Raw genomic sequence first — 11,590 nt, forward strand, 5'->3', positions numbered from 1 at the left:
CATTGGTACGAGTCAATACAATTTTTTACCAGTTGTGGCTTGGTGAGCAGGAGCAGGAGAGGTCATGCAGAGTTCATGATTGCAAAACGATTCCTGCTAGATCTCTATTTCGTTGAACTTACCGATGATATATGCATACTTTTTATTTATTTTCTTGTACAGCGAACGAATATTTACTGCGAACTATGTATTGCTGTTCCTTTTTTATCTAATGTTTAGTCAGTCGTGCAGTGGGTTTTTATGTCACCACAAGTATAAAAGCAAAGAAAATATACTAATTTTAACAACAACCGCGGCGATCTGTTTAATTATTGTAATTATAAACACGAACTTACGTCAGCCTCACAGATTCCCAAACAGGTATTGCGCACTATTATCGTACATTAGAGTATGTATGCAATCAAAGTTTCCAGACGCTGGCTGCTGCTCAAGATCCACAGACTCAGTGTATGCCTAACATGGTCGGTTTCAAAAACTAACTCCAACCGATTACCGGTGTCAGAGAGTCAATAGCTCTTGAAAAATGTATCGCTGGAGCGACCCCTCCCATAAGAAAAAACTAGTATATAGCAATTTTCCCTATACGCAGATCAACATTTTCCCTTACAAATGGTAATTGAATAGACACTCACTCATCACTCCCTGGAAATTCTACTCTTTGACTCATTTTGTTCGAGGCAAAAACTACCCCCTGTTGAAAAGATCTCTCTAAGACTATTGTTTTCCAATTGTGACAGATTTGGTCCAACATAATAATATCCTATACTTATGTTACTTATATGCATACCATACCCTTAGTCATTTAATTGTTTTAGATGACAGCTACTTGATACATTTCGTTATTTGTATTTTTATTTTTATATTTGTGGAACAGATGATTGCTCTAGGGAACGATGACTCTAGAATATAATTTACAGGGCGAAAGTCTGCTCGAAAACAATTTTTCCAGGGTAAAACTTGTGCGGGGAAAAACTATTATAAGAGACCAGTCCTACGGGGGACTTTATTTACTTTTGATGTTTGATGCTTGATTCGTAAATTTTAGTGGATGTAATGCTGTGTATACAACTGTCATTTCCAATCTTCTAATCCGTAGGAATGCAAGATAAAGACGTCCTTGGAGATTTTCAGCTTTGTTAACCAACGTCAGTCGCCCGTTTGTGTTGCTGTGTTATCATTACACCAGGCATTGTCTGTTCGCGTTATATTTCCGTTCACTATAAAGTCAGATTTCCATATGCAATAAACACAGTCCTTATAGGCGATATGTTACTTAATGCAAACAATTTCAAAAGACAAAACAGAATGGCAAATATTAAGTTTCAAAATGAATGTTGCATAATAAACTGTTTTAAGGGAATATAATGAAGACACAAATTATTAAGTCAACATAACGATGCTGACTGCATGGGAGAGTCATTACAAAGTGGATTACAGATGTAAGTATATACCAATAAAATGAGATCACATCTCTCATGATATGCAACAACAGCAAAAATTAGGAATATGGAGGATTTTCACACCTTTGTACAATGTAATGGATATAATATATATAATATAATATATATATATATATATATATATATATATATATATATATATATATATATATATATATATATATATATATACGTTTGTTGTCTGGTAACGGATACTGCACAAACAATCGAAAACTGGCCACGTTGCTACCGAATTTGGTGCTCACGTTGTAAGCGAAGGGATAAAGAAACTTTCACTTTCATTTATAGCATCTAGAGGGAAAAGCTGTGTAGTCTTGTCAAACTACTTGTTTCCTTTGTATTTTTGCTCCTCGTTTTATCATAAATTTGCTATAATCCATAAAATAGGTATTCAGTCTTTCTGAGCAATCATACAGTACTAAGCAGTTCAAGGGCTTGAACAGTAACTACCCAAAATAATGTTAGCATGTCATTAAACTTTCTTAAATGCAGATATCGTGTGTGCTTTTAATATCGACTCTTTCCTGTATATGTTCTCTTTCAACCACTTATCTTGCATAATAAGTAAGTAAGTCGTCCTGATATTAAAATAATTTAATCTACTGTCACTGATAAAGCTACTTTTCCTTTTGCAGACAGTAGAATCGACTGATATTAGAGGCATTTAATATACTCTCAGTGATAAAGCTACTTTTCCTTTTGGGAATAGTATTTCCGAGCAAAATTAAACCCGAGGTTGCTTTCAATATGAACTTTTATTCAAGGAAAAGTCGATACCTTTTGTCATTAATATTTTCTAATATTGAAACTTAGGTAAACGATGTTACTCACGGTCAGGTCTGGATCTAAATCATTTCCAACGTAAGTAAATAATGACATAAGGACGAAATTCCAGAATTTAAAAGCCGGCTAATTTTTATTAGCACTCATACGATATTGACGAGTCTCACCCATGAAACAAAATAAATATGTATCTGTTAAAATCAAGTGTCTCATCTTTCAATCGAGAAATATGTGTTTTTGCCTTTCGATGTAAGTCTGCAATATTTTCATGTGTCATTCAGCAACAAAAACTTATGTTCCTTTGTTGCAAGATATTTTTGTTAAAAGAACGGTTGTATCATTTGCAACACGGTTCTCACGCACATATTCGGTAACAAGTGGAAGATAATCTGTTAGCCGACCAAGCATCCCGTCGGCAGATACTTAAACTTCATCACAGCGTTCGGAATCCGTCCCTTATATGTAATGATTAATTTAATCTTAAACTCAGAAGCCAAAGACGTTTAAGATAAACAGGGATAAACACTGATTCCGTCAAACTAATCTATATCTCTGGCGATTGTTTTCACTAATATTGTATATGAAAAGATGTTTTAACAGGTCATCTCGCTAGACAGCAAAACAGAGAATCAGGTCAAGAACCAAGAACCCAGATAAACTGAACAAACTTCGTAATGATAACAATGAAATGCATAAGGACAAGCGATGTTTCACTTGCTAGGAGTAGGGACAGATTTCACCGAATTGTCACAAGCAGAAGAGACCAGTGCAGAGAGTCGCGGTGGCCATGAAGGCAGACAGTCGGTAGATGGAAAACTCTATGTTTCCCACCAGGCTAAGAGGGAAGCAGTGTACGAGCCAGTTGTGCGTGCAGTGATCGGTAGCGATGCGATCCAATCAATCAGGATGTGTAATTTCCTCGAGGCAAGAGTACCGACGGCAAAATGGCACTGTCATCGGACAAGAAGTTACCGTTTTACGAGACACAGGGTGCAACTAGTGAAGACTTAAAACGGAGTCTCGTCCACGATGACCAATTGATTATGTTCAAATCGCCTTGTATGTTACTGGATCAAACAATCGACCACGTTCCTGTCGCAATGATAGATATCGAGACATCTTTTCTGGTTGGAACTGTGGAAGAATTGTGCATATCCAACCCGATCTATGAACTTACGATTGGCAATGTACAGGGATCTATATTCCCAACCATGTCCGACTTGCGATTATCGATCATCCAAGCAGTGCAAACCAAACTCAGGTAAAGGTGGATAACAAACGGCTACGTAAATTAAAAGTACCGAGAACCATTACCAATATCTCTTGCGAAGAATTTTTGAATGAACAAGAAATTGACGTGTCTTTACGTGCAAACGTGGAGTAAGAAGTTTGGTGTAGGCGATCAAGTGTTGGTGTTTCTCCCTACGAATAAAAACAAGCTGCTAGTCCAATAGAAACTCTACTTAGAAAGACATAGTCTAACAATTGATTACGCGGTCTTGAATGTTGTTTGTGTAGCGGTGATAGAGGATAGGTCGTGTGACGAATCGGAATTCGTCTCCAGTACAGAAATGAACTTGAATATCTCACTGACGTAGGGAAAGAAGGCATAGAACAGACCAATGTATGCCCGGATTTTTCCGAGGGTCAGCGTACGCACATCTTGGAGATTTTGTCCCAATACCCAGACGTGATTACGGACAAACCTATCCGTACTGGATTGATTCAAAACGAGATCAAGTTGAATATCTCCGAGCCGATCAGGATTAGGATTAAAGGATATCCAATACCCTTTAATGCGCGTGTTATTCAGAACGAAAGACGGGACGAACCGTGTTTGCATTGAGTTTTGACAACTGAACAACTTCACCGTGTTCGACGCCGAACTAATGCCATACATAGAAAGTTTATTTTCAACGTTGGCAAGTCACAATTACATTTCCAAGTTAGACCTTACTAAAGGATATTGGCATATACCAATCGCTGATAAACACCGCGATTTAACGGAATTCGTGACTCCAAAGGTCTGTATCAATTTAAAGTCATGCCTTTCGGTTTAATCATCGCCGGTGCGTCGTGCGATCGTCTGATTCGCAACAGTTAAACGGTATGGAAGACGTCTACAGTTTCGTAGATGATATCTTTGTTTATACACATACCTGAGATGAACATGGTAGAGTATTAAGGAATATGTTCGATACACTTCCCACTGCGAATCTTACAGCTAGGCCCACCAAATATAGTATAGGGTATTTTAACCTAGAATGTTTGGGACATCTCCTAATTGGATTATGCTAGTTGAAACCTCACCGAGACAATAGAGGAGCAATGAAAAATGCCCCTAGAAAAGAAGCCAAGAAACAAGTAAGATCTTTTCTAGTTTGATTGGGTTTTACAGGAAATGTGTCCCCAATTTTGCGGCTATTGCCAGCCCAGTAACAAATTTGACTAGAAAAGAGCAATCTAATAAAGTTTCCGCGGATGTGTGCCAGGAAAAAGTGTTTAAATCTTTAAAACAGAAACTGGTAAGTGTACCAATCTTAAAGTTGCTAGAATTGGACAAAACGTATGTGCTGAGAACTGATGCGTCCGATACGGGTCTTGGGGCTGTTTTGCTACAGGAGCAAGAGACGACGAAATTACACATTGCTTATGTAAGTAGGAAATTGGTCTCTGGGGAGCAAAACTACTCCGTGATTGACAATTAGTGCCTAGCCCTAGTATACGGGATAGGAAAATTACATACGTATCTTTTCGAGAGGGAGTTTGCCTTACAAACGGACCATCAGCCGCTCTTATACTTGAACAAGGTAAAGGTCGCCAACGCAAGATTGATGCGTTGGGCGTTGTCTTTGCAACATTATAACCGAGGCGATTCTAGGGTCAGAAAATGTGGATGCTGATTTCTTAAGTAGGGTGCAATTAACAGATCATTTTATTGTTCAAAATTGAATATTTTAACAATTGTTTATGTTCACATTGCGTGATTTTTCTAAAAGTGTTACCACGTTTTTTAAGGGTTGAGGTATTGTCACGAAATTGTATAAATCCTTTTATTTGTTTAATACATGTACTCGGGTTTTTGTTGTGTACAACGATACCCGAGGGTGGTTTATGTATATAATATAAAGATTATGCCACACGTGCGAAGTCCTTTCGATGGGGAGAACCGAATACTTCAAGCACACATACATGTATTGCGGCATCGTCAGTGTATGAATGCCTCACCGTAAGACACAATCTTAACATTATGGAACGTCTTGTCAGGGAATGGTCTACTTTGATGACTCGCATATCTTTAGTTGTTAAGGTACGTGAGTTAATTTATTGTGTATAAGATATAACTATTGTCCTACCACGTTTATTTTGTACCTTGTCTTTGTAGCTCCGGCTTGCGTAGTATGATGCAAATATTTTCTATTCTTGTTTGTAACTTAGTAAGAGGTTTATATTTAAAATTTAAAGTTGCAGTTTTAAGAAACATTTAGTACCTAGGAATCTTGTCGGGCACGGTTATGTTCACTTCTGAACTTGTTTATTGTATTGTAATTATTGTGCCGATAATGTATTTTGTGTAGCTTACCATATATAACGTCATTACGTTTTGTTGTATATGCCCATGTCATGCATAATACAAGGTGTTGGATGTATTTTCAGCTGATCAGAGTGACCGAAGTCTCAGCTGTATAGACGGTTTCACTGTTGCAACGTAGTTACTGATCGTAGCGCTTAAAATTACCTCCCTTTGCTCCAATGATCATGCCCCAATCATTTTCCAGTTCCGAATAGTTCATAGTCAGCTGAACTGTAGTGCTGAATATTTTAAACCAGAAAAGTTTTTAAAATGGAACATTGTATATTAATGTATTCAGAGGAACTTAACAAAGCAATAATTACATTATCTATCATAACGATAAAGGAGTGCCATTAATGCAGATGGGATATTTATTCACATTTGGGTGTAAATATCGTACAATATTCAGATGAATTTGCATGCCCAATGACGTTTTCTTTTTTGTCATTTTCTTTTTGGTAGGAAGGGAGCAGTTCTCCCATCTTTAAACAGTCAAAAAAGTATTTCCTCATATACATATTTTTTCTTGCTATATCCAGTCAAATAGAACTATGCGTCCATTCAACCTAATATTTAATTATTTACATTCCTCGCTGGTTTTCTCAAAACTTGAAACATCAAGTATCGGACAGTGGATACAATAACTTTGAGCATGATTCGTTTTCCTTATGGGACGCGTTGTAATAACTCTCAAATTTACTGGGGTCTTTAGACAACATTTCTGATTACCACCAGCAAATTCGTATGGAACAGCCTTCTTAACATCAACTTAGCGATTCCCTGAATTATATATGTAAGTTTAAAACATCCAATTATTTCACAGATTCCGCCTTATTACTTTGGTTCGACTTTAAAATCAATATTAATCCACGTGACCGGATGTAATATTGCAGACAGTATGATTGAAAAGAGGCTGTGTGTAAGGATAAATGGATACTCACAAATATTCGTATTTGTTGTCTTTATCTATCAGTCACTCTTTCAATCTTAGCACCATTATATACTTGTTTTAACCAGACCAGAAGTATCTTTATGTAAAATACGTGTGCGAAGACACATTCATTCAAGCATATATATATACCCAGGCACCAGATGAAATGCGACAGACAGACAAACAGGCAGATAGTAGAGAGCTACAAATATCCTATGCATGCATAATGCGTTTAACATCGACATAGCTCCAAACTGTATAGTCTAAAAATTCCAACTGTTCAAGGAAATAAAATTAAAATAGTCTTCAAGGAGACCCGTATGTGCGCCTGTCTCTTCAATCATGCATGACATTTGAAAAAAAATATTTCCTTCTTAGATATAACTCAAGTTATTTCATGAAACGTATAATGAACATTAATAGAAATGCAACAGTCTAAATCAATAATAAAAGAACCTTAATAAGTTTTTAAAAAATTCTCGTCGTCGTTCAACCTCCAGTAACTGCAAGGTTTAAAGCTGTAAAAAATAAACATGTTTTCATTATTCGTCAAGCAATATAAATTGCAATAACAATATTTTTACACAGCGATACACTTTCACCCAATCAAATAATACCAATGGAGCATGATGTAGTAATAGAAAGATAATGAAGTTTTGAAATGGCCCGAGAACATTAATTTGAAAGCTGGGAACAGCGCAAGTTAGTGAAAAAAAGATAAAAGATGTAGAAACAATTGATTAAACATTTACAGAATTTCTTATTAGGATAGTGAGATATTGATCCTGCTTGTATAATGTGAGCGGTTTGTTTAGTTTCTTGATCTACATCTGCCATTTTTATTTTAGATGCCCTCTGGTGTGTTTAAGGGCATATAATGACCGTCAAATGACCTATAGCTGACTAGAATGATCAGAGTGACTAGGGTATGCAAAGTGATCAGAGTTATCGGAGTGATCGGATTCGACATTGTACCAGCTGCAGAGCTATCCATATAAGCTGACCATAGCAGCTGTGAAGCTGAACCATTGCAGCCGTAGAGCTGAGTAAACAGTGTTGCTGGTCGAGTATCAGGTGATCAGGCGTTGTTGACCGAGATTGGTGGGCGCGGATTGCTTGACTGATCTGGAATACTGACTGCTTGACTGACCAGTGTGACTGGCAGCAAAGTCTACTGGTGACGGAGTGTGTAACTCCATGCATGCAATCCTTTAGACGTGGGCTAATCTTTGGGGTTTGTAATAAGTAGTGAAGTGGGGCACTTTGGCCACAATGGGAAAATAGATTACGGACCCCCCCCCCGCTTGTTTAGCGACAAGACTTATGGCGGCAATGGAAATTAGCATTACCAGACCCCCTTGGGCTTGTTTAGTGACAAATACTTTGAAGTACACCATGGGCCACTATAGCGACAAGGGGAATTGAACATGGGACTATTGGGCTTGTACAATATATTTTGGGGGAGGCAAGAATGTCAATTATTTTCGAATCATATGAGGGGCCATAGAAAAGGCCTTTCGCTTCTTCGGATTCTTCTATTTTCTCCAGTTCTTCAGCCATCTTCTAATTTTTCCTAATAATCTTTTCTTCTTTATCTCTGACTCTGGCATCCAGTCAGGATGACCTATGGCTCTGAATTTCTCCTGTATCCATATCCAGTTATTTTTGAGTTTCTCAATTTTCTTTTATCTTTCTATTCTCTTCTTCCTTCCCTTCTTTTTGACGAATTTCCTTTTATCTTCTTTACCTCTTGGTTCAGCACTGTTCTCATCAGTTCCTCTACTTTATGAATTGGACTAATCCTCACTTCACAAATGAACACTCACTCCATTCCAAGATATCTTCTAGGAAGCACCTTACACTCGTGACATGATCCAGGGCTTCATTCAAGCTACCTACTCTCACATTCTGAGGGTCAATGAATTTTCTTTTCTTATTTACTTCCTCTTCTATTATGCCCTGAAGAAGATCCATGGCTACTTTGAGACTGGTCACTTGTCTTGTCAAAAATCCTGAGTAACTTCATACCTCCATTCCTTCTCAAGCCTTTCCACCACGTATTTCCCATCCACTATCCAATACTAACAGTCCTTTAGTGCGTTGGACAGCTGTATGCTCATCTTCTTTGCTTATTGAGTAGAATGGAGCGAATGACGAACGCTTTGAGATTTTATATGTAAAGCACGTACGTAAAGGAAAACATCCCTTAATTTTGTCTTCTCATATTATCTACAATTCAGACAAAGGTAATGAGATAAAAAAAACTAAAAACAATGTCTCTGATGTACATTAAGTAAAGCAAATCTAAATACCACACACACACACACACACACACACACACACACACACACACATGTATATATATATATATATATATATATATATATATATATATATATATATATATATATATATATATATATATATATATATAACTGATATAAAAATAATATTTTTTTAAAATGCACTGCAAATGGGTCGATTTTTGGTGCCTCTAGTACGATATATGAATTATTTGTCTATAATACAAAATGAAAATTTAAAGAAAGAGTGTATTGTGAGTTAGATTATAGGATAATACTAAATGTGCTATTACAAATCCAAGATTATAGAATGTTACGCTTGCTTGCCAATAATCTTGAATGTTATGATATACCACAATGTTATAAACCACAACGTCTTTGAAAGACTTCTCAATAATCACAAAGTAGAGTTTCGGTACAAAATGGCAACATGAACTTCGTTATTTAAATGAATAATTTAGATAAGTAATCCCAGTTAAATGATATTTGAACACAACTATTGACTATGGTCATAGATTCCAAAATACTGGCATTAAACAGGAATGCATAGTTGTATACCAAATCTCTTCATGTACAAACTTCACTTGACTTGTGACGCAATAGATTGTTTTGTGGAAAAACCCACTAACTCGTAAACAAGGTCAAGTTTTGAACTCAACAGGTTGTTTATTTCTCAGAACCACAACACAAATCGGGTAGGCATATTCCTCAATCACGGAAAAAAATAAGTATACAATATAGAAATGCATAGCAATGTATATACTAAATTTGATACAACGCACCATCGTTTCGTACCAATTACGTCAACTTTTAAACGTGCATTATGATATTGCCTGAAACTATTAAAATCATCCTGGAAAGAGTTGAGCGATATCTCCATAATATATTATTTATTGACAAATGTTCGTAAAATCTCGAATCAAGTGCGAGCTACTGTTTCCGAGCGTGTTAAACCTTTTCAAGCTATTTGCTTAAGAAATTAATTTATAAAGATATGGCAAGTCATATGATGTAAACAAGCTCGGACATCGATCGAAATGGCATTACGTTAAATATATCTACCCATAATGATGCATTGATATTGTATAAGATAAAAGTAGGGAAAACTTTCACAGGCAGACCAGTATACATTTTCCTCCATTACCTTCAGTATACTTTAATGTGCATAGAGCTAGATATGTATATACCCAGTTGAACGGAAGTAAGTCAACGTGAACTCTATTTTACATTTTCCTGTCTTGGGTTACTGTATTATTTTTCATATATACTATCTGTTAGCGGCCTGTGCAGCTGAGATCTTGAATATATTTTGTTGGGTAAATACCAAATCTTCCAATTTAGACCAAATTCAACATTGATTTCAGGCTTAAATGATTTTGTTTATATTTAATGGTTTAGTTAGTTTATTGGTGTCATTTGCTACGAAGTCTTTGAACATGATTTTCCAATGTGTCTTGAAGGGTACAACAACGTTTCAACAAAAGTCAGTTTCTTGCAGTGTGGCAATTTATAGTGATGTCCAGCACTGGGGCATCATGCCGCAGACATGTAGCATGATGTCCCACCCAGTCACATTATCCTGACACCAGGCCGACCATTCCTAACACTAACCTCTTAATGCTGTGCGCCAAGCGATGTAGCTGTTAGAGAGTTTCGTACATGACAATTTACTGGGTTCCGACCTTCCTTTCGATTGTAAGCTTTATTTTGCATTCTTTTTATGCTTAGTAACTTTGTAAAAGGGAAATGCTAATATTTAGCCACGTATTCTACAATATGACCAATGTACGAGACCTTACAAACCATATAATATTTGACAAGTGCATGGCAAGATTTGTAAGTTTCAGTCACACCCAGAATATAGAACAACAAACATGTACTTTGATGTACATCACCATTCACATTAGTGATTGGAGGCCGATCTTTGTACCAGTCTAATACGTGTACTAGTCAAGGTAGTGATTTCAGGCCGATCTTTGTACTAGTCTAACACGAGTTTTAGTCACGTTTCAGCATGCACTCGGTATACTCCAACGCGCCTTGACTAGGGACACCTGCCTGAAAGCCAGTGTGGACTCCAGAAAGAACTTGTGACCATCGACATAGTGTTTGCTGCGAGACAGCTACAAGAAAAATATCAAGAGCAAAATGCCGACCTCTTCTCCATCTACGTCGACTTGACAAAGGCCTTTCATAATGTCATTAGCTAAGGTGTGTGGAAGGTAATGGCTAAGTACAGATGCCCGAGAAAATTTATATCCATCGTGCAGCAGGATAATGGAGAGACATTTGAGCAATTCACAGCAACCAATGGCGTCAAGCACCGTTGCGTGCTGACACCGACACTGTTCAATCTATTGTTCTCCACCATTTTGACTAATGCTTTCAGACACGGAGATGTTAGAGTCGGATTCAGGTACCGTACAGATGAAAAACGGTTCAACTTCAGGAAGCTTCAAGCGGAAATAAAAATTATAACACATACCATCAGGGAATTCTTATTTGATGATGACTGCTTAGAAGCCGACCTCCAACGCAG

The sequence above is a fragment of the Sinohyriopsis cumingii genome, chromosome 14, assembly GCF_028554795.1.
Source record: "Sinohyriopsis cumingii isolate HCF-2022 chromosome 14, ASM2855479v2, whole genome shotgun sequence".
NCBI classification, from domain to species: domain Eukaryota; kingdom Metazoa; phylum Mollusca; class Bivalvia; order Unionida; family Unionidae; genus Sinohyriopsis; species Sinohyriopsis cumingii.